Here is a 21,340-nt window from a genome sequence, read left to right as displayed (position 1 = left end):
AGAGACTCTCCTTTCTCCATTATATATTCTTAGCTCCTTTGTTGTAAATTAATTTACCATATATGCTTGGGTTTTTTTTCTGGGCTTTCTTTTCTGGTCCATTGATCTATGTGTCTCTTCTTATGCCAATACCATACTGCTTTAATTACTACAGCTTTGTTATATAGTTTGAAAGCAGGGAGCATGATGCCTCCAGCTTTGTTCTTTCTCAAGATTGCTTTGGTTATTTGGGGCCTTTCATGGTTCCATACAAATTTTAGGATTGTTTGTTCTATTTCTGTGAAAAATACCATTGGAATTTTGATAGGAATTGCATTGAATCTGTAGATTGGTTTGGGTAGTGTGGACATTTTAACAATATTAATTATTCCAGTCCATGAGCATGGAGTCTTTCCACCTATTTGTGTCTTCTCAATTTCTTTCATTAAGGTGTTGTAGTTTGCAATATACAGGTCTTTCACCTCCTTGGTTAAATTTATTCCTAGGTGTCTTATTCTTTATGATGCAATTGTAAATGGGATTATTTTCTTAATTCCTCTTTCTGATAGTTTCTTATTAATGTAAAGAAAAACAACTGATTTTTGTGTATTGATTTTATATACTGCAACTTTACTGAATAAATTTATTAGTTCTAACAGTTTTTTGATGGAGAACTATTTTTTTTAATATCTAAGGATTTATTTATATATTTATAATCTCTGCTGCTCCAGAAAGCACTTAGGGACTGCAGGATATCTGCATATCCAACGAAGTCTTTGCATGTTTTTTGGTGTGTGTTTGTTTATTTATTTATTTGTTTATTTATTCATTTATGGCTGAGTTGGGTCTTTGTTGCTGTGCATGGGATTTCTCTAGTTGCGGTGAGCGGGGGCTACTCTTCGTTGCAGTGCACAGGCTTCTCATTGTGGTGGCCTCTCTTGTTGTGGAGCACGGGCTCTAGGCACGCAGGCTTCAGTAGTTGTGGTGCTCGGGCTCAGTAGTTGTGGCTCGCGGCTCTAGAACTCAGGCTCAGTAGTTGTGGCGCACAGGCTTAGATGCCCCGCGGCATGTGGGATCTTCCCAGGGCTTGAACCTGTGTCCCCTGCATTGGCAGGTGGATTCTTAACAACTACGCCACCCGGGAAGTCCCGTTTGCACGTTGAATAATGGCCCCAGACTTCTTTTTAAATGTGCAGGAAAAGCTGGACCGACACGGTCCCAGTTGTACTGCTAGATGGCAGTAGAAGCACACGCTGTCTTTAGACTCTGGTCAATAGATCTCACAGAGAGGAAGGGGCTTTCAGGGGTAGCTGGTTCATTCCCTGCCATTTTACAGGTAGGAAAGCTAAAGCCCCAGGGAAAGACACTGACCAAGGCTAGGTAGATAGCCAAACAATCTAAATTGTATACAGATTGCTGAATTTTGTGATTTAATATTTGTAGGAAAAATTTCCTTATGGATTCATTTGAAAACTATTTAAGATATCTGGTGTAAAAAAGTTTTTTTTAAGTAGCAGTACAAACAAATAGAAATGAGATTAAAAGTAAGTCTGCCTCCCACCTGAACCCCATATTCCCACAGGTGTCTTCCCCAGAAACCCCGCTGCTGGCAAGTTCTTGTGTAACTATCCAGAAATATATTTAATTACACACACACACACACACACACACACACTTGGCTGTGGCACATTTGTAATATCTAGACTGTGTGTGTGTGTGTGTGTGTGTGTGTGATCAGATGGATATAATGTGTGCATGGAGTATAAAATAATATGAACAAAAGTGGGAAAGCTGTGGACCCCAGGAAAATGTCTCCTTCACCTTCTCAATCTTGCTGGGAAAAAAAAAAGAAAGTTCATTAAGTGGTTTCTAAACTCTGGAGTGGCTTTATTTTTACCATTTCTCTGTTGATTTAACAGATTAAAACTCTGCCAGAGACACCTATAGTATCGATCTTGGTAAATCCTGCCTTCTGAAGCTCTCCCTGATGTAATTAAATTACTGTAAATACAATTAGAAGGCCCCTCTAGGTGGTCTGTGTGACACCAGCCTTAAAGGAATTGTCTTGAGATATTTGAACCAAAGTAAAGAGCAAAGTGGCGGAATCCCCTTAATCTTTGGGGGTCAATCCTTTGAGGATTTGTGGCCATGAAATAACAGGCAATTGGTTTTAGACGTGGAAAGCAGCCCTTTCAGGAGATATTTTTCACAGCCCTCACTGGCCTTCAGGGTCAGTGTAGGGGCTCCAGCCCCTGTTGCCAGCTTCCTGACCCCCCCAAATCCCTCCACCAATGATTTGCAAATTCAGCTTCCAGTCTGGAAGGGGAAAGTCTGAGTAGTTAGTACTTTGCATCCAACACCTTTTACATAGCTTTGGGAGCTGTTGCTATGTGGTCCACGTGTGTTGCTCAACAAGCTTAAACTTTGCATAGCCCGTGCTAAACTAATTTGCGTCAATTTGTCTACATCATGCGAACAATCGTTCTGAGAGTCTTGAATAGAACATACAAGGCTGCTGATAAAGGCCCTCGGAGCAGATGCCGCTGGCCATTCTGTGGGGCCTCACTGTGGCTAGTTCTTCACCATGGTTTCTTCATATCCTAGTGACAATGTTAGTTTTTCCACCCTGGGGTTAAAACTTTTTTTTTTTCTAAACAATGGACAGCACTATACAACTGGCACTCCAACTGACTTTTTTTGTCTTTTTTTTTTAAAGAAAGACATGGCTGTGGCTGAATTCTAGCCTTAATGTTTCCTAATCACTTTCTTTCCCCCAAGTTTCAGAGAAAGCAAGTGGAGTTAAATTATTTAGAAAGGATTTGTGCAACTGTGACAAGGTGCTTTTATTATTTGTCATTGTTTTGGACTAAAATTTCAAGCTAAAAACATCACTTGTAACTAAACTTGTATCACTGATACAAGACAGCCAAAGTAATTTGTGCTATATGAACTCTAGGAAATAATATCACATTTAGGAGAAACTTAGATTTTTTTTCAAAGCCAGATCTGGAAATGTATTGCTTTGGTTGGTTGGGGAAGGCACCAGAGACCCTGGGGGAGCTAATTGAATCTCTCTATGAATTCCACTCAGTCTATGGTTTATTCACCTGTTTGTGGGTTTTGTCATTTTGTAATGCCTCTTCCCACATTAACCCATTTATTTAATGATCTAAAAACGACACTGCAAAAACTAATAAATGTCTAAATGTTTGCAATTGTGTTGTGTCAATATGTCTACATAGGAGTAACCAGTAAGAATTTATTAAATTCAGTAAATGATTATTGAGTGCCTCCTATATGCCAGCCACCCTTCCAGGCACTTTGGATATAGAAGTGATATAGTGTTTGCTATTGTGGCATAAGAAACAGACACTAAACAAACAGACTAGTAAATAACAGGCAGTGGGAATGCCAGTTAGTGGGGATTGTTAAGAAGAAAACAACGCAAGAGGGAGGAGGTATGGGGATATATGTATATGTATAGATGACTCACTTTGTTATACAGCAGAAACTAACACACCATTGTAAAGCAATTATACTCCAATAAAGATGTTAAAAAAAAGAAGAAAATTTAAGGGAAGAAGGTGGGCAAAGAGCTACTTTGGTTACAAAGGACAGAGAAGATATCACTGATGAGATGACGTTTGAACAGAAACTCAAGGGAGGGAAGGAACACATCTTGAGAATGTCAATGGTCCTGGCAGAGGGAACAGTGGGAGCCAAAGTCCCCTAGGTGTGGGAATGGCTTTGCATGTTCATGACCAGCGCAGCTGGAGAGCAGGGAACTAGGGTGCAAGAAGGCAGGAGATGAAGTCCCCAAGAGATGAGGATAAAGAGAAATGGCAAATGCTGTAGCATCATGGATATCTCCACTATTCAGTGTCACAGTGAATCTAGATATCAGCAGACTGATCCCTGGTCTCTCAAGCTCTACTTGCAGACAAGAAAGAAAAAGGTGGGCTGGCTGATAGGATCTGGAGCTGATTATAGCTATTTCAATTTGAAAAAAATTAGATTTGAGCTGCTCAAAATCATTAGTAATTGTTATGAACTGAATGTGTCCCCCCTAAAATTCACATGTTGAAATCTTAATCCCCAGTGTGATGACATCAAGAGGTGAGGCCTTTTGAGAGGTAATTAGGTCATGAGGGTAGAACCCTCATGAATGGGATTAATGCCGTTATAAAAGGGACCTCAGAGAGCTTTCTGCTGTCTCCACCATAGGAGGACCCAATGAGAAAACGGTCATCTGCAACACAGAAGAGGGCCCTCACCAGAATCCCACCATGCTGGCATCCTGATCTCAGACTTCCAGCCCAGAACTGTGAGAAATAAATTTCTGTTGTTTACCAACCTATGGTATCCTGGTATAGCAACCCAAATAGGCTAAGACAATAGTTAAAAATTTCTTAAAGTTAGAGCAACAATGAGATACAACTTTTCTACCAGTGATCTGGCAAAAATTAGAAAGCTGAATAATACCAAGTTTCAGTGGAGACAGGGGGACAGTGGAACCCTCCTGTACATCTCATGTGATGGTAGACAAGAACAGCCATTCTAAAGAACAATCTGGAATTATTTAGGCAAATTAAATATCTGAGATATCCTATGACGTAGCAGTGCTGTTCCTAGTATTCATACATTCCATAGAAATTCTACTGTGGAAAAAAGACGAGAGCCTAGGAATTTAAAAACAGGACTTTGTAAGAATTGCATTGCAGGGAGAAGGGAAGGAAGTGCTCACCAACCAGGACCTGGGGGGCACCACATCCTGGTTTCATATCACATCAACACTATATACTTTCTTTTTACCATAAATACAGCTTGTGATCCCTCCAGGAGTTGCCAGTGCAGATCTCATACATACTGGAGGGCTGAGCTACTCACCTTCCAGCAGCAAGGTTGACTACTAGCCCTCCTCCCTGACTCCGTCAGGGGTCAACCCACCTCCCCAGCATGCGCAGGGCCAAGGCCAGGGTACTAATGGAGGCCTACATACCATGAATAAGTCTTTAAAATTTATAAAGAAAACAGTCAAATATGTTCTGTCCTCCTCCCTTGACAAATATTCCTTCATGACAACCTAGAAGGTGACACTTGAACTTAGAATTCTTGGACTCCCTGGAACATGGAGGAGCCAGCTCCCAGCCTGCAGCCTGCTCCTCTGCTCTTTCCCCTCTGGACCAGCCTGCACCAGGAGGAGAGTTGAGGGCCTATGTGAGGACATCCAACCTGCACGTCCAAGCTCCAACCATACTCCCACTTCCCACCGAACAGCTGCTGCAGGGCTGCCCCTCAGGCCTAGCAGCTCTATTGTTTTTTTCAGAAAGACATTAAGGAAGAGGATGTCACAGGCCCCATAGGTGAACTTGGGATACTCTGAGGTCCAGAGGGAGCATGTCTCCTTAACCCTGTGGACTCTTTGTCCCATGAGGTGTGATACAGCTAGAAAAGGGTCAGAGTGGAGCCCTGTAAAATGAGGGGACCAGGGCATGGGCCCCACTTTCCTGGGTATGAAGGTAGTACTTTTAGAAAAGTAAGTGGGGCCAGGTTGTGATGATAGGGCTTTGAATGCCATGTTATGGAATGTAGACTTTATTTCTTGAGCATTAGGGAACCATGATGGGTTTTTTTTTTTTGATTATTTATTTTTGGCTGTGTTGGGTCTTCATTGCTGCACGTGGGCTTTCTTTAGTTGCGACAAGCGGGGGCTACTCTTCATTGCGGTGCGCGGGCTTCTCATTGCGGTGGCTTCTCTTGTTGCGGAGCACGGGCTCTAGGCACTGTGGCTCGTGGGCTGTAGAGTGCAGGCCTAGAGTTGTGGTGCACGGGCCCAGCCACTCCGTGGCATGTGAGATCTTCCCGGACCGGGGCACGAACCCGTGTCCCCTGCATCGGCAGGCGGACTCTCGACCACTGTGCCTCCAGGGAAGCCCAACCATGATGGTTTTAAAGCAGCGCTTTATGATAGTAAAACTAGACATAATAGTAGAACCATTCTGAGACAATTAAAAGTCAAACTGCCCCAAATACTAAGATACCACTTACTAGCTATGGAGCCTTAGGTGATTCTCCTTAACTTCTCTGGGCTTCAGTTCCCCATCTGTAAAACAGGTGAATTGGACAAGATTGACAATTGTCAAAAGTCCCTTCTGTCAGGACCTCAGTTTTTCTTGTCTGTAAAACAAGTGGGTTGAAGCAGATCAGGGATTCTCAACATGGGCTCCACTGAGGGGTCATACCCTTCCCCCACACCAGACTATGTAAATCAGGATCTCTTTTTTTTTTTTTTTTTTTGTGGTATGCTGGCCTCTCACCGCTGTGGCCTCTCCCACCGCGGAGCACAGGCTCAATGGCCATGGCTCACGGGGCCAGCCGCTCCGCAGCACGCAGGATCCTCCCAGACCGGGGTATGAACCCACGTCCCCTGCATCAGCAGGCGGACTCCCAACCACTGCGCCACCAGGGAAGCCCTCATTTTTTAAAATATTTATTTATTTATTTATTTATTTATTTATTTGGTTGCACTGGGTCTTAGTTGCGGCAGGTGGGTTCCTTAGTTGCGGCTTGCTGGCTCCTTAGCTGTGGCATGTGAACTCTTAGTTGTGGCATGTGGGATCTAGTTCCCTGACCAGGGATCGAACCCGGGCCCCCTGCATTGGGAGCGTGGAGTCTTAACCACTTCGCCACCAGGGAAGTCCCAGGATCTCATTTTTTAAAGTTCCTCCAGGTGACTGAGAACCCCTGGACCTGAAGATACTCTCCAAGGTCTCTCTTCCCTCTCCACCTGAATTTCTCCATGTGAAAAAGAGCACTTTGGGTAATATCATCAGTCTTCTCTTATATATAAAGCTCCTCTTATTTTAGGGACCCAAGACCTTCCTGAGGCTCAGTGATTCGAACAAGCCAGGGCTTTGTCAGAGGAGGAACCATGGCTCTGAGGGAGGCCCTTCTGGTCATGGGGTCACCTGCATTAGTCTGAAGCAGCAAGTGGGAGCTGGGGCTTGAAGCCTAGGCAGACAGGTGCTGCTCGTGAGAACCCGTGGATGGAGCTGCCAAGGTTGGGACTTGGCACGGGGGAGGCCACTTCTCAACCAGAGTGAATGGCTTGATGCTTCCTGGCAGCTCCTCAGTTCGGCCAGGCACCTGCAGGCCACCCCTTCTTGGCAGGTGAGGAGGAGCAAGGAGAATAGGGCTTTTCTTGGGCTGTTCCCCAGAACAATATCTCTTGACATCTGGGGAGACAAGGGGTGGAAAAGATAAGCCTCTGCGTGTTCCTCTCAGCCTGCAAAATCCTTGTGGGTGGGGTTGGCAGGAAAGGGAGTTTGTGTTGAAGTGCCACTTTCCAGCTCTACATCTGGAGCTTAAGATGTTCCGGGCACCGTGAATGAGTCCGGCTGATGCTTTGTATCAAATGTAAAGTGGCCTCTTTTCACACGGTTGGCACTAGGGGCCAGTGACTACTCGGTAGAATCCAGAGCTCGCCAGGAACTTGACAGGGCCGAGCATGGGGTCTGAATTGCGTCTCTGTGGGGCAGCAGGGACAATGCCGTCACCATAGAACAGGATTCTCAAGCCTGGAAAGGATGAAGTCCTTCTATTAGAGACCAGTGTGTTCCCTCTGTCACCGTCCACCCCTCCTGGAGCCCAGGCCTCAAGTACAAGGACCACAGATTCCACACAAGACTCTGGGACATGACGTCTCAGTTCTGGAGATTGGATACCAAAATATCAGAATGTCCGGGATAATCTTACAGCTTATGTGAACAACAGGAAAGAATACTATTTTAATAAAGATTGTCCCTGGAAATCTGAGGTTCACATTAAAGTCATATTTACCACTTATTTTTCATGAATTAAGGATAAATTTTATTTCCAAGCTCTTCAAAGATTATTACGAACATAAACTATCCTTTTAAAAGTGTGTCAAGGGCTTCCCTGGTGGCGCAGTGGTTGAGAATCCGCCTGCCGATGCAGGGGACACGGGTTCGTGCCCCGGTCTGGGAAGATCCCAAGTGCCGCGGAGTGGCTGGGCCCGTGAGCCATGGCTGCTGGGCCTGCGCTTCCAGAGCCTGTGCTCCACAGCGGGAGAGGCCACAGCAGTGAGAGACCCGTGTACCGCAAAAAAAAAAAAAAGAAGTGTGTCAAGTTAAATCAAAATAACATCATCAAAGTTAAACACTTGTGACATTAAGAATTCTTTTAGGCTGTAATATTTTCACATTACTTTGTTTTAACCATTTACAGTGTTCTGCAGGTCACATTTTAAACATTTTTTAAAGACATGAAATAATGTAGTATTTTCTAAAAGTACAACCACAACCATAAAGTAGAGCAACTTGAGAAGACCAAGATTAAGTCTATTTCATATACCACATGGGACAATCTAATACACAACACAGCATTAATCTTTCCAAACATGTTTTCTAAGAAATAGTTCCCATGTTTAGTGTTAAAAATAAAATAATCTTCTCATTTACAAAAACAAAAACATCATTTGATTAGTAAAGCCTATTCTTCCCCCAGTTTTGTATTTGCTTGTCTTCGTTTAGAAATTGTAAATTCATGAGAAAAGAACAAATTTTTGTTATAGTATAAAACACTTAGGAATAATTACAGATATTTAATTTTTTAAAAAATAAAAATGTTTTCCTTCTTAAAATGTAACCATTCAGAAAATGAAACATATATAATATTCCAGGTATAGAAACACCAGTAATTCACTTGTGAAAGAGATGTACTTTAATATATTTCATGATAATGGTTTGGTTTGCCTTAAGTATAAAGCACTTCACCAAAAGAGCCAGGTCATTATTATTTAAAAGTTTACTCCTTCACCCAGTTTCCTTATTTGAATCGATTCATCAATTTCTATAGAATTTTGGCCACAGGAAAGGTCTGAATTATCTAAAAATCATTTGGCTAGAGAAAAGTGTTAATCTTGATTTGTGGAGGCAGTTATTCACTACTTTGTGCTTGAAATTATTCCTCAGCAAACTTCTTCCCCACAGTCTTCAGAGCAAAGCCCACGATCTGGGCTCCCAGAAGGGGTTGACTCCACCCGGAATTTGGACCAGCAGGGCAACCTTCCAGGCCTTCTGCAAGCAGTACTGCCTGAGGCTTTGATCTCCACCCTGGCCTCCCATGTGAGCTGCTCCACCAGGGGAGTGCCAGGCTTCCAGGGTGGATAAGTGGGGCTGGGTTGAGCCTTGAGGTCTTCACCCTTGCTTATACCTTCTCTGTGCTGGTTCATCTTCTAAGATCCTTAAAAAACAACCTACAATGGTATTATGGTCTGAATTATGTTCCCCGCCCCCCCACCCAAAATTTTATGTTCAAGTCCTAACCCTCAGTATCACAGGATGGGACTGTATTTGGAGATAAGGGTCTTCAAGAAGTAATTGAGTTAAAATGAGGTCATTAGAATAGGCCCTAGTCCAATATGACTTGTGTCCTTATAAGAAAAGGAGATTAGGACATAGACAACACAGACAGAGGGACAACCATGTGAAGACACAGCCATCTACAAGCCAAAGAGAGAATCTCAGGAGAAACCAACTCTGCTAACACCTCGATCTTGGACTTCTACCCCCAAGAACTGTGAGAAAATAAATTTCTGTGGCTTAAGCCACCCACTCTGTGGTGTTTGTTATGACAGCCCTAACAAATTATTACGGATGGAGATACTATTATTCCCATTTTACAGCTGGGGAAACACTGAGGTTCAAGGACATGAAGCTGCTTGCTCACGTCTGTGGATCCCTGATTCAAACTCTGCTCTCATACTGAAACCCAAGCCTCTCCCACTAGGCTGTGCTTCCTGTAAATCCAGGAAGCAGGTGGGAGAGGGTGTGTATACAGCAGAGCTTGTTACTAAAAGAAGACAAGGGTGGAAGAACTTGTTTGTGCTCCTCAGTTTGACCAGCTATAGAGACATTTTTGGTGTCTGAGACTTCATAAATATTATCAATAAGGCTTCCAGGGAGGGTTTAGAAAAGTAAGAGATTAAAGAACTGGATCAGTTTGTTTCTGTGTTAATCAGGGTTCATCTGATTGCTAGAAACAAAAACCTATTCTCCCTGCTTAATCAAAAAAGGGGTAGGAAGGATATGGGGGCATCTCATGGCCTCCAATGACAGGAGATGCAGTCAAGCCTCGGAAAGTACCTGAACTAGAAACTCTGTTAGCCCCTCTCCCACCTTGCATTTGATAGATGCTCAGAGCTTTTATGGGGAGATTCTCCAATTCACTAGTGACTGAGGGACTTTGTGAAATTTCCCATTTGTAGAGACTCCTGGTCTGGCAGTATGGAATCAAGAAAGGGTAGTTCTAAAACAGAACTAGAGTGAAAGGCCTCTGGCTTCTGGAGCCAAGATAGACTGAGGTGTGCAAGCAGACCCTGCAGCCTACTTACTAGCTAAGTTATATTGGGAAAGCTTTGTTGCTCAGAGACTCAGTTTCCCCCATTGGAAAATAAGGATAATAAAGCCTGTTTCAAGAGGCACAGTGCCTGCCACATAGTGTCAAATGTACGTACCTTCCTCCCCCCCATCACTTCCTGAGATAGAGGTGGCGTCTGCTAGAAAACCCCTGTGGGGTTACGATCAGCCAGGAGTTCTCAACATCTGACACTAAAGGGGCACCCCACAGCTGGAACTAGGGGATTGCAACTGTCACTTAGGAATGGTGATGTGCACTTTTTCTCTTTACATATTAACACTTGCCTAGAGTAGGAATCTATACCACCTTCTCTTCACCAGAAAGGCTTTCTTCCCTTGCTTGAAGCCCCAGAGGCTCTGGCTGGGCTTCAGGGAGAACTAAGAAGTAAAATATCCATCATACAATTTTTATAGATAGGAGGAAAAAAAGGGAAGAAGTGGTTTTGTATATTACTCTAATTGGCAAAATCAGGAAGTAATGCAAACCACAATGTGACCTGCATTTTAAAATTCTTTTCTGGTACCCTATTTTATTTTATTTTATTTCATTTCATTTCATTTTATATTTTAACATCTTTATTGGAGTATAATTGCTTTACAATGGTGTGTTAGTTTCTGCTTTATAACAAACTGAATCAGCTATACATATACATATATCCCCATATCTCCTCCCTCTCTCATCTCCCTCCCACCCTCCCTATCCCACCCTTCTAGGTGGTCACAAAGCACTGAGGTGATCTCCCTGTGCTATATGGCTGCTTCTCACTAGCTATCTATTTTACATTTGGTAGTATATATAAATCCATGCCACTCTCTCACTTTGTCCTAGCTTACCCTTCCCCCTCCCCGTGTCCTCAAGTCCATTCTCTATGTCTGAGTCTTTATTCCTGTCCTGCCCCCAGGTTCTTCATAACCCTTTTTTTTTTTTAAGATTCCATATATATGTGTTAGCATACGGTATTTGTTTTTCTCTTTCTGACCTACTTCACTCTGTATGGCAGACTCTGGGTCCATCCACCTCACTACAGATAACTCAATTTCGTTTCTTTTTATGGCTGAGTAATATTCCATTGTATATATGTGCCACATCTTCTTTATCCATTCATCAGTCGATGGACACTTAAGTTGTTTCCATGTACTGGCTATTGTAAATAGAGCTGCAATGAACATTGTGGTACATGACTTTTTTTTTTTAATCTTTATTTGAGTATAATTGCTTTACAGTGTTGCATTAGTTTCTGCTGTATAACAAAGTGAATCAGCTATATGTAAACATATATACCCATATTCCCTCCCTCTTGACCCTCCCTCCCACCCTCCCTATCCCACCCCTCTAGGTGGTCACAAAGAACCCAGTTGATCTCCCTGTGCTATGCACCTGCTTCCCACTAGCTATCTATATTACATTTGGTAGTGTGTATATGTCCATGACACTCTCTCAATTCGTACCAGCTTCCCCTTCCCCTTCCTCACGTCCTCAAGTCCATTCTCTATGTCTTTATTCCTGTTCTGCCGCTAGGTTCATGAGAACCATTTTTTTTTAGATTCCATACATATGTGTTAGCATACGGTATTTGTTTTTCCCTTTCTGACTTACTTCACTCTGTATGACAGACTCTAGGTCCATCCACCTCACTACAAATAATTCAATTACCTTTCTTTTTATGGCCAAGTAATATTCCATTGTATATATGTGCCACATCTTCTTTATCCATTCATCTGTTGATGGACACTTAGGTTGCTTCCATGTCCTGGCTATTGTAAATGGAGCTGCAATGAACATTGTGGTACATGACTCTTTTTGAATTATGGTTTTCTCAGGGTACATGCCCAGTAGTGGGATTGCTGGGTTGTATGGTAGTTCTATTTTTAGTTTTTTAAGGAACCTCCATACTCTTCTCCATAGTAGCCGTATCAATTTACATTCCCACCAACAGTGCAAGAGGGTTCCCTTTTCTCCACACCCTCTCCAGCATTTGTTGTTTGTAGATTTTCTGATGATGCCCATTCTAACTGGTGTAAGGTGATACCTCATTGTAGTTTTGATTTCCATTTCTCTAATGATTAGTGATGTTGAGCATTCTTTCATGTGTTTGTTGGCAATCTGTATATCTTCTTTGGAGAAATGTCTGTTTAGGTCTTCTGCCCATTTTTGGATTGGGTTGTTAGTTTTTTTGATATTGATCTGCATGAGCTGCTTGTAAATTTTGGAGATTAATCCTTTGTCAGTTGCTTCATTTGCAAATATTTTCTCCCATTTGAGGGTTGTCTTTTGATCTTGTTTATGGTTTCCTTTGCTGTGCAAAAGTTTTTAAGAGTCATTAGGTCCCATTTGTTTATTTTTGTTTTTATTTCCATTACTCTAGGAGGTGGATCAAAAAGATCTTGCTGTGATTTATGTCAAAGAGTGTTCTTCCTATGTTTTCCTCTAAGAATTTTATAGTGTCTGGTCTTACATTTAGGTCTCTAATCCATTTTGAGTTTATTTTTGTGTATGGTGTTAGGGAGTGTTCTAATTTCATTCTTTTACATGTAGCTGTCCAGTTTTCCCAGCATCACTTATTGAAGAGACTGTCTTTTCTCCATTGTATATCCTTGCCTCTTTTTTCATAGATTAGTTGACCACAGGTGTGTGGATTTATCTCTGGGCTTTCTATCCTGTTCCATTGATCTATATTTCTGGTTTTGTGCCAGTACCATATTGTCTTGATGACGGTAGCTTTGTAGTATAGTCTGAAGTCAGGGAGTCTGATTCCTCCAGCTCTGCTTTTTCCCCTGAAGACTGCTTTGGCTATTCGGGGTCTTTTGTGTTTCCATACAAATTAAAAATTTTTTTGCTCTAGTTCTGTAAAAAATGCCATTGGTCATGTGATAGGGATTGCATTGAATCTATAGGTTGCTTTGGGTAGTATAGTCATTTTCACAATATTGATTCTTCCAATCCAAGAACATGGTATATCTCTCCATCTGTTGGTATCATCTTTAATTTCTTTTATCAGTGTCTTATAGTTTTCTGCATACAGGTCTTTTGTCTCCCTAGGTAGGTTTATTCCTAGGTATTTTATTCTTTTTGCTGCAATGATAAATGGGAGTGTTTCCTTAATTTCTCATTCAGATTTTTCATCATTAGTATATAGGAATGCAAGAGATTTCTGTGCATTAATTTTGTATCCTGCTACTTTACCAAATTCATTGATTAGCTCTAGTACTTTTCTGGTGGCATATTTAGGATTCTCTATGTATAGTATCATGTCATCTGCAGTGACGGTTTTACTTCTTCTTTTCCAATTTGTATTCCTTTTATTTCTTTTTCTTCTCTGACTGCCATGGCTAGGACTTCCAAGACTATGTTGAATAATAGTGGCGAGAGTGGACATCCTTGTCTTGTACCTGATCTTAGAGGAAATGCTTTCAGTTTTTCACCATTGAGAATGATGTTTGCTGTGGGTTTGTTGTATATGGCCTTTATTATGTTGTGGTAGGTTCCCTCTATGCCCACTTTCTGGAGAGTTTTTATCATAAATTGGTGTTGAATTTTGCCAAAAGCTTTTTCTGCATCTATTGAGATGATCATATGGTTTTTATTCTTCAAGTTGTTAATATGGTATATCACATTTATTGATTTGTGTATATTGTAGAATCCTTGCACCCCTGGGATAAATCCTACTTGATCATGGTGTATGATCCTTTTAATATGTTGTTGAATTCTGTTTGCTAGTATTTTCTTGAGGATTTTTGCATCTATATTCATCAGTGATATTGGTCTGTAATTTTCTTTTCTTGCAGTATCTTTTTCTGGTTTTGGATCAGGGTGATGGTGGCCTCGTAGAATGAGTTTTGGACTGTTCCTTCCTCTGCAAGTTTTTGGAAGAGTTTGAGAAGGATGGGTGTTAACTCATCTCTAAATGTTTGATAGAATTCACCTCTGAAGCTATCTGGTCCTGGACTTTTGTTTGTTGGAAGATTTCTTTTTTTTTTTTTTGCGTTATGTGGGCCTCTCACTGTTGTGGCCTCTCCCGTTGCAGAGCACAGGCTCCGGACGCGCAGGCTCAGCGGCCATGGCTCAAGGGCCCAGCCGCTCCGCGGCATGTGGGATCTTCCCAGACCAGGGCACGAACCCGTGTCCCCTGCATTGGCAGGCAGACTCTCAACCACTGCGCCACCAGGGAAGCCCTGTTGGAAGATTTTTAATCACAGTTTCAATTTTATTACGTGTGATGGGTCTGTTCATATTTTCTATTTCTTCCTGGTTCAGTCTTGGAAGGTTATATACCTTTCTAAGAATTTGTCCATTTCTTCCAGGTTGTCCATTTTATTGGCATAGAGTTGCTTATAGTAGTCTTTTAGGATGCTTTGTATTTCTGCCATGTCTATTGTAACTTCTCCTTTTTCATTTCTAATTATATTGATTTGAGTCCTCTCCCTCTTTTTCTTGATGAGTCTGGCTAATGGTTTATCAATTTTGTTTATCTTCTGAAAGAACCAGCATTTACTTCTATTGATCTTTGCTATTGTTTTCTTTGTTTCTGTTTCATTTATTTATGCTCTGATCTTTATGATTTCTTTCCTTCTGCTAACCTTGGGTTTTGTTTGTTCTTCTTTCTCTAGTTCCTTTAGGTGTAAGTTTAGATTGTTTATTTGAGATTTTTCTTGTTTCTTGCGGTAGGCTTGTATAGCTATACACTTCCCTCTGAGAACTGCTTTTGCTGCATCCCATAGGTTTTGGATCATCGTGTTTTCATAGGCATTTGTCTCTGGGTATTTTTTGATTTCCTCTTTGACTTCTTCAGTGATCTCTTGGTTATTTAGTAAAGTACTGTTTAGCCTGCATGTGTTTGTGTTCTTTATGTTCTTTTCCCTGTAATTGATTTCTAATCTCATAGTGTTATGGTCAGAAAAGATGCTTGAAATGATTTCAGTTTTCTTAAATTTACTGAGGCTTGATTTGTGACTCAAGATGTGATCTCTCCTGGAGAGACCCGTGCACACTTGAGAAGAAAGTGTAACCTGCTGTTTTTGGATGGAATGTCCTATAAATATCAATTAAATCTATCTGGTCTGTTGTGTCATTTAAAGCTTGTGTTTCCTTATTAATATTCTGTTTGGATGATCTGTCCATTGGTGTAAGTGAGGTGTTAAAGTCCCCCACTATTATTGTGTTACTGTTGATTTCCTCTTTATAGCTGTTAGCAGTTGCCTTATGTATTGAGGTGCTCCTGTGTTGGGTGCATATATATTTATAATTGTTATATATTCTCCTTGGATTGATCCTTTGATTATTTGATTATTATGTAGTGTCCTTCCTTGTCTCTTGTAACATTCTTTATTTTAAAGTGTATTTTATCTGATATGAGTATTGCGACTCCAGCTTTCTTTTTTTTTTTTTTTTGCGGTACGCGGGCCTCTCACCGCGGTGGCCTCTCCCATTGCGGAGCACAGGCTCTGGACGCGCAGGTCCAGCAGCCATGGCCCACGAACCCAGCCGCTCCGTGGCACGTGGGACCCTCCTGGACCGGGGCACGAACCCGCACCCCCTGCGTCGGCAGGCAGACTCCCAACCACTGCGCCACCAGGGAAGCCCCCAGCTTTCTTTTGATTTCCATTTGCACGGATATCTTTTTCCATCTCCTCACTTTCATTCTGCATGTGTCCCTAGGTCTGAAGTGGGTCTCTTGTAGACAGCATATATATGGATCTTGTTTTTGTATCCATTCAGCAAGCCTGTGTCTTTTGGTTGGAGCATTTAATCCATTCTCGTTTAAGGTAATTATTGTTATGTATGTTCCTATTACCATTTTCGTATTGTTTTGGGTTTGTTTTTGTAGGTCCTTTTCTTCTCTTGTGTTTCCCACTTAGAGAAGTTCCTTTAGCATTTGTTGTAGAGCTGGTTTGGTGGTGCTGAATTCTCTTAGCTTTTGCTTGTCTGTAAAGCTTTTGATTTCTCCATCGAATCTGAATGGGATCCTTGCCAGGTAGGGTAATCTTGGTTGTAGTTTCTTCCCTTTCATTACTTTAAGTATATCATACCACTCCCTTCTGGCTTGTAGAGTTTCTGCTGAGAAATCAGATGTTAACCTTATGGGAGTTCCCTTGTATGTTATTTGTTGTTTTTCCCTTGCTGCTTTCAATAATTTTTCTTTGTCTTTAATTTTTGCCAGTTTGATTACTATGTGTCTTGGCATGTTTCTCCTTGGGTTTATCCTGTATGGTACTCTCTGAGCTTCCTGGACTTGGGTGGCTATTTCCTTTCCCATGTTAGGGAAATTTTCGAGTATAATATCTTCAAATATTTTCTTGGGTCCTTTCTCTCTTTCTTCTCCTTCTGGGACCCCTATAATGCAAATGTTGTGTTTAATGTTGTCCCAGAGGTCTCTTAAGCTCTCTTCATTTCTTTTAATTCTTTATTCTGTTGCCCAGTGGTCAATACCACCACTCTGTCTTCCAGGTCACTTATCCGTTCTTCTGCCTCAATTTTTCTGCTATTGATTCCTTCTAGTGTATTTTTCATTTCAGTTATTATATTGTTCATCTCTGTTTGTTTGTTGTTTAATTCTTCTAGGTCTTTGTTAAACATTTCTTCCACCTTCTTGATCTTTGCCTCCTTTTTCCGAGGTCCTGGATCATCTTCACTCTCATTATTCTGAATTCTTTTTCTGGAAGGTTGCCTATCTCCACTTCATTTAGTTGTTTTTCTGGGCTTTTATCTTGTTCCTTCATCTGGTACATAGCCCTCTGCCTTTTCATCTTGTCTATCTTTCTGTGAATGTGATTTTTGTTCCACAGGCTGCAGGACTGTAGTTCTTCTTGCTTCTTGTATTTAATTTTTGATAGTTTGATTAATATATGTCTTGGCACATTTCTCCTTGGATTTATCCTGTATGGCACTCTCTGTGCTTCCTACACCTGATTAACTATTTCCTTTCCCATATTAGGGAAGTTTTCAACTGTAATCTCTTCAAATATTTTCTCAGTTCCTTTCCTTTTCTCTTCTTCTTCTGGGACCCATATAATTCGAATGTTGGTACATTTAGTGTTGTCTCAGAGGTCTCTGAGATTGTCCTCAAATCTTTTCAGTCTTTTTTCTTTATTCTGCTCTGTGGTAGTTATTTCCACTATTTTATCTTCCAGGTCACTTATCCATTCCTCTGACTCAGTTATTCTGCTATTGATTGCTTCTAGAGAATTTTTAATTTCATTTATTGTGTTGTTCATCATTGTTTGTTTCCTCTTTAGTTCTTCTAGTTCCTTGTTAAACGTTTCTTGTATTTTCTCCATTCTGTTTACAAGATTTTGGATCATCTTTACTATCATTACTCTGAATTCTTTTTCAGGTAGACTGCCTATTTCCTCTTCATTTGTTTGGTCTGATGGGTATTTACATTGCTCCTTCATCTGCTGAGTTTCTCTGTCTTCTCGTTTTACTTAACTTACTGTGTTTCGGGTCTCCTATTCACAGGCTGCAGGTTTGTAGTTCCCGTTGTTTTTGGTGTCTGCCCCCAGTTGGTAAGGTTGGTTTAGTGGGTTATGTAGGCTTCCTGGTGGAGGGGACTGGTGCCTGTGTTCTGGTGGATGAGGCTGGATCTTGTCTTTCTGGTGGGCAGGACCACATCCAGTGGTGTGTTTTGAGATGTCTGTGACCTTATTATGATTTTAGGCAGCCTCTCTGCTAATGGATGGGGTTGTGTTCCTGTCTTGCTAGTTGTTTGGCATGGGGTGTCCAGCACTGTAGCTTGGTCGTTGAGTGGAGCTGGGTCTTTGCGTTGAGATGGAGATCTCTGGGAGAGCTTTCACCATTTGATATTACGTGGAGCCGGGAGGTCTCTGGTGGACCTATGCCTTGAACTCGGCTCTCCCACCTCAGAGGTACAGGCTTGACACCCAGTTGGAGCACCAAGACCCTGTCAGCCACATGGCTCAGAAGAAAAGGGAGAAAAATAAATAAATAAAATAAAGTTATTAAAATAAAAAATAATTATTAAAAATTTAAAAAATTAAAATATAATAATAAAAAAAGAAAGAAGAGAGCAACCAAACCAAAAAACAAATCCACCAATGATAACAAGCGATAAAAACTCTGCTAAAAAAAACCCCAAAAAACGGACAGACCAAACCCTAGGACAAAACGGTAAAAGCAAAACTATACACACAAAATCAGAAGCATACACGTACACACTCACAAAAAGAAAAAAAGAAAGAAAATATATATTGTTGCTCCCAAAGTCCACCGCCTCAATTTTGGGATGATTCATTGCCTATTCAGGTATTCCACAGATGCAGGGTACATCAAGTGGATTGTGCAGATTTAATCCGCTGCTCCTGAGGCTGCTGGGAGAGATTTCCCTTTCTCTTCTTTGTTCGCACAGCTCCCGGGGTTCAGCTTTGGATTAGGCCCCGCCTCTGCGTGTAGGTCGCCTGAGGGCGTCTGTTCATCGCCCAGACAGGACGGGGTTAAAGGAGCAGCTGATTCGGGGGCTCTGGCTCACTCAGGCCGGGGGGAGGGAGGAGTACGGATGCGGGGCAAGCCTGTGGCTGCAGAGCCCAGCGTGACGTTGCACCAGCCTGAGGTGTGCCGTGTGTTCTCCCAGGGAATTTGTCCCTGGATCACGGGACCCTAGCAGTGGCAGACTGCACAGGCTCCCGGGAGGGGAGGTGTGGAGAGTGAGCTGTGCTTGCACACAGGCTTCTTGGTGGCTGCCGCAACAGCCTTAGCGTCTCATGCCCGTCTCTGGTGTCCGTGTTGAGAGCCCCAGCTCACGCCTGTCTCTGGAGCTCATCTAGGTGGTGCTCTGGACCCCCTGTCCTTGCGCACCCCAAAACAATGGTCTCTTGCCTCTCAGGCAGCTCCAGACTTTTTCCCGGACTACCTGCCGGCTAGCTGTGGTGCACTAGCCACCTTCAGGCTGTGTTCACGCAGCCAACCCTGGTCCTCTCCCTGGGATCTGACCTCCAAAGCCCGAGCCTCAGCTCCCAGCCCCAAACCACCCCGGCGGGTGAGCAGACAAGCCTCTCGGGCTGGTGAGTGCTGGTCAGCACCGATCCTCTGTGCGGGAATCTCTCTGCTTTATCCTCTGTACCCCTGTTGCTGCACTCTCCTCCGCGGCTCCGAAGCGTCTCCCCTACCACCCTCTGTCTCCACCCATGAAGGGCCTTCTTAGTGTGTGGAAACTTTTCCTCCTTTACAGCTCCCTCCCAGAGGTGCAGGTCCCATCCCTATTCTTTTGTCTCTGTTTTATGTTTTTTCTTTTGCCCTACCCAGGTACGTGGGGAGTTTCTTGCCTTTTGGGAAGTCTGAGGTCTTCTGCCAGCGTTCAGTAGGTGTTGTGTAGAAGTTGTTCCACATGTAGATGTATTTCTGTTGTATTTGTGGGGAGGAAGGTGATCTCCACGTCTTACTCTCCTGCGATCTTGAAGGTCTCGATCTCTGGTAGCTTTCTTATCTATCTTTTTTTTTTTTTTTTTGCGGTACGCGGGCCTCTCACTGCTGTGGCCTCTCCCGTTGCGGAGCACAGGCTCCGGACGCGCCGGCTCAGCGGCCATGGCTCACGGGCCTAGCTGCTCCGCGGCATGTGGGATCTTCCCGGACCGGGGCATGAACCCGTGTCCTCTGCATCGGCAGTCTTACTCTCAACCACTGCACCACCAGGGAAGCCCTTATCTATCATTTTGTGATGCCCAGACGTGCCCCCACCTAGGAGGTAGGCAGGTGTTTGTGGTTCTCCCCTTCCAGAGGAAGAAGCGGGTATACAGAGGCTAATGGGTGTGCCCATGAACAGAGCTAATTAGTGGCCATGCAGAGAGAGGATACAGATGTCCTAAATGCTGGCCCAGTTTCCTGAATCTGCCAATTCTGCTTTCCCCTGCCCTTGGTCCCTCCACAACTGGGTCCGTCTGGACTGTTCAGGCAGCTTTCTTTCACTGTCAGTCCTCAGGAAGGGCCTAATGCTAGTTAGGAAGTGGAGTTCCAGAGCTTGCTGCCCTCTGGGCACTACAAGCAACATCAGGAGCACAAGAGTTTGGCCCAATAGCTGCCACCAAGGACTGCTTTCTGCTTCACCTGGGATGGGGTCCAAGTACCTCAATTAAAAAACTGGAAGCCTTTGGAAAACAGCTTAGGGAGAAAGAGAGGTTGAGAACAACAAGAACTTATGAACTGCTGTAGGGAGTGTAGATTGATACATCCACTTGGGAAAACCACTTGCCATTATCTGCTCTTTTGGAAATATCCATACCCTATGGTTTAGCATTTCCACTCACATGTTTATAGCCTACAAAGTGAGCCTCAAACCAACAGGAGACATGTACAAGAATGTTCTTGGAGCATTATTTGTAATAGCCCTTATCTGGAAACAGTTCAAATGTCCATGAACTATGGAAGGGATAATTGAATTGTGGTAGTCATGGAATGGAACATTACACAGTAACGGAAATGAACACATCACAGATACATGCAATGGCATGGATCAATCTCATGAACACAATTGAAAGAAGGAAAGAAGCCAGACCCCAAAGAATTCCTACTGTAGGCTTCCATTTATAGAAAGTTCAAAAATAAGCAAAAGTATAAATCACTGTTTAGGAATGCACACTGTGATGGCAAAATTATAAAGAAAAGCATGGAAATGATTACAGTAAAAGTCAGTGGTAATCTTCCATAGAGGGTGGAAAGGGTATGGTTTACAACTGGTAAGAAGTATGAGGGAGGTCTCTGGAGTGCTGGCAATGTTCTAATCTCTTGCTTTAGGGTTTCACAGGCATGCACTTGATGATAATTCATTAAGCTATACCTTTGTGTTTTATGACTGTCCGTATGTGTGTTATTCCTGTCCCTCCCAGCACATAGATTCTCATAGGTGGCAATTACCCAAACTAGAATTTGAATCTGGGTCTCCCTGAACCTTCCACAACACAGACTCTCAGCCATG

At 42.6% G+C, this 21,340-nt stretch overlaps 1 long non-coding RNA gene across 2 annotated transcripts in view; it reads left to right on the top strand.

Moving 5' to 3' along the window:
* The first annotated feature begins 4,209 nt into the window (after positions 1 to 4,209).
* The window catches only part of LOC309812660, an 82,008-nt gene continuing 64,877 nt past the window's right edge, over positions 4,210 to 21,340 (top strand). For both annotated transcript variants that reach the window (XR_014295370.1, XR_014295371.1), the window contains exon 1: positions 4,210 to 4,303. This is a non-coding gene — a long non-coding RNA (uncharacterized lncRNA). The remainder of the gene's footprint in view (positions 4,304 to 21,340) is intronic.

This window comes from Mesoplodon mirus, assembly GCF_964341445.2.
Source record: "Mesoplodon mirus genome assembly, chromosome: 11".
NCBI classification, from domain to species: domain Eukaryota; kingdom Metazoa; phylum Chordata; class Mammalia; order Artiodactyla; family Ziphiidae; genus Mesoplodon; species Mesoplodon mirus.
This window is presented reverse-complemented; position numbering and strand designations above follow the sequence as displayed.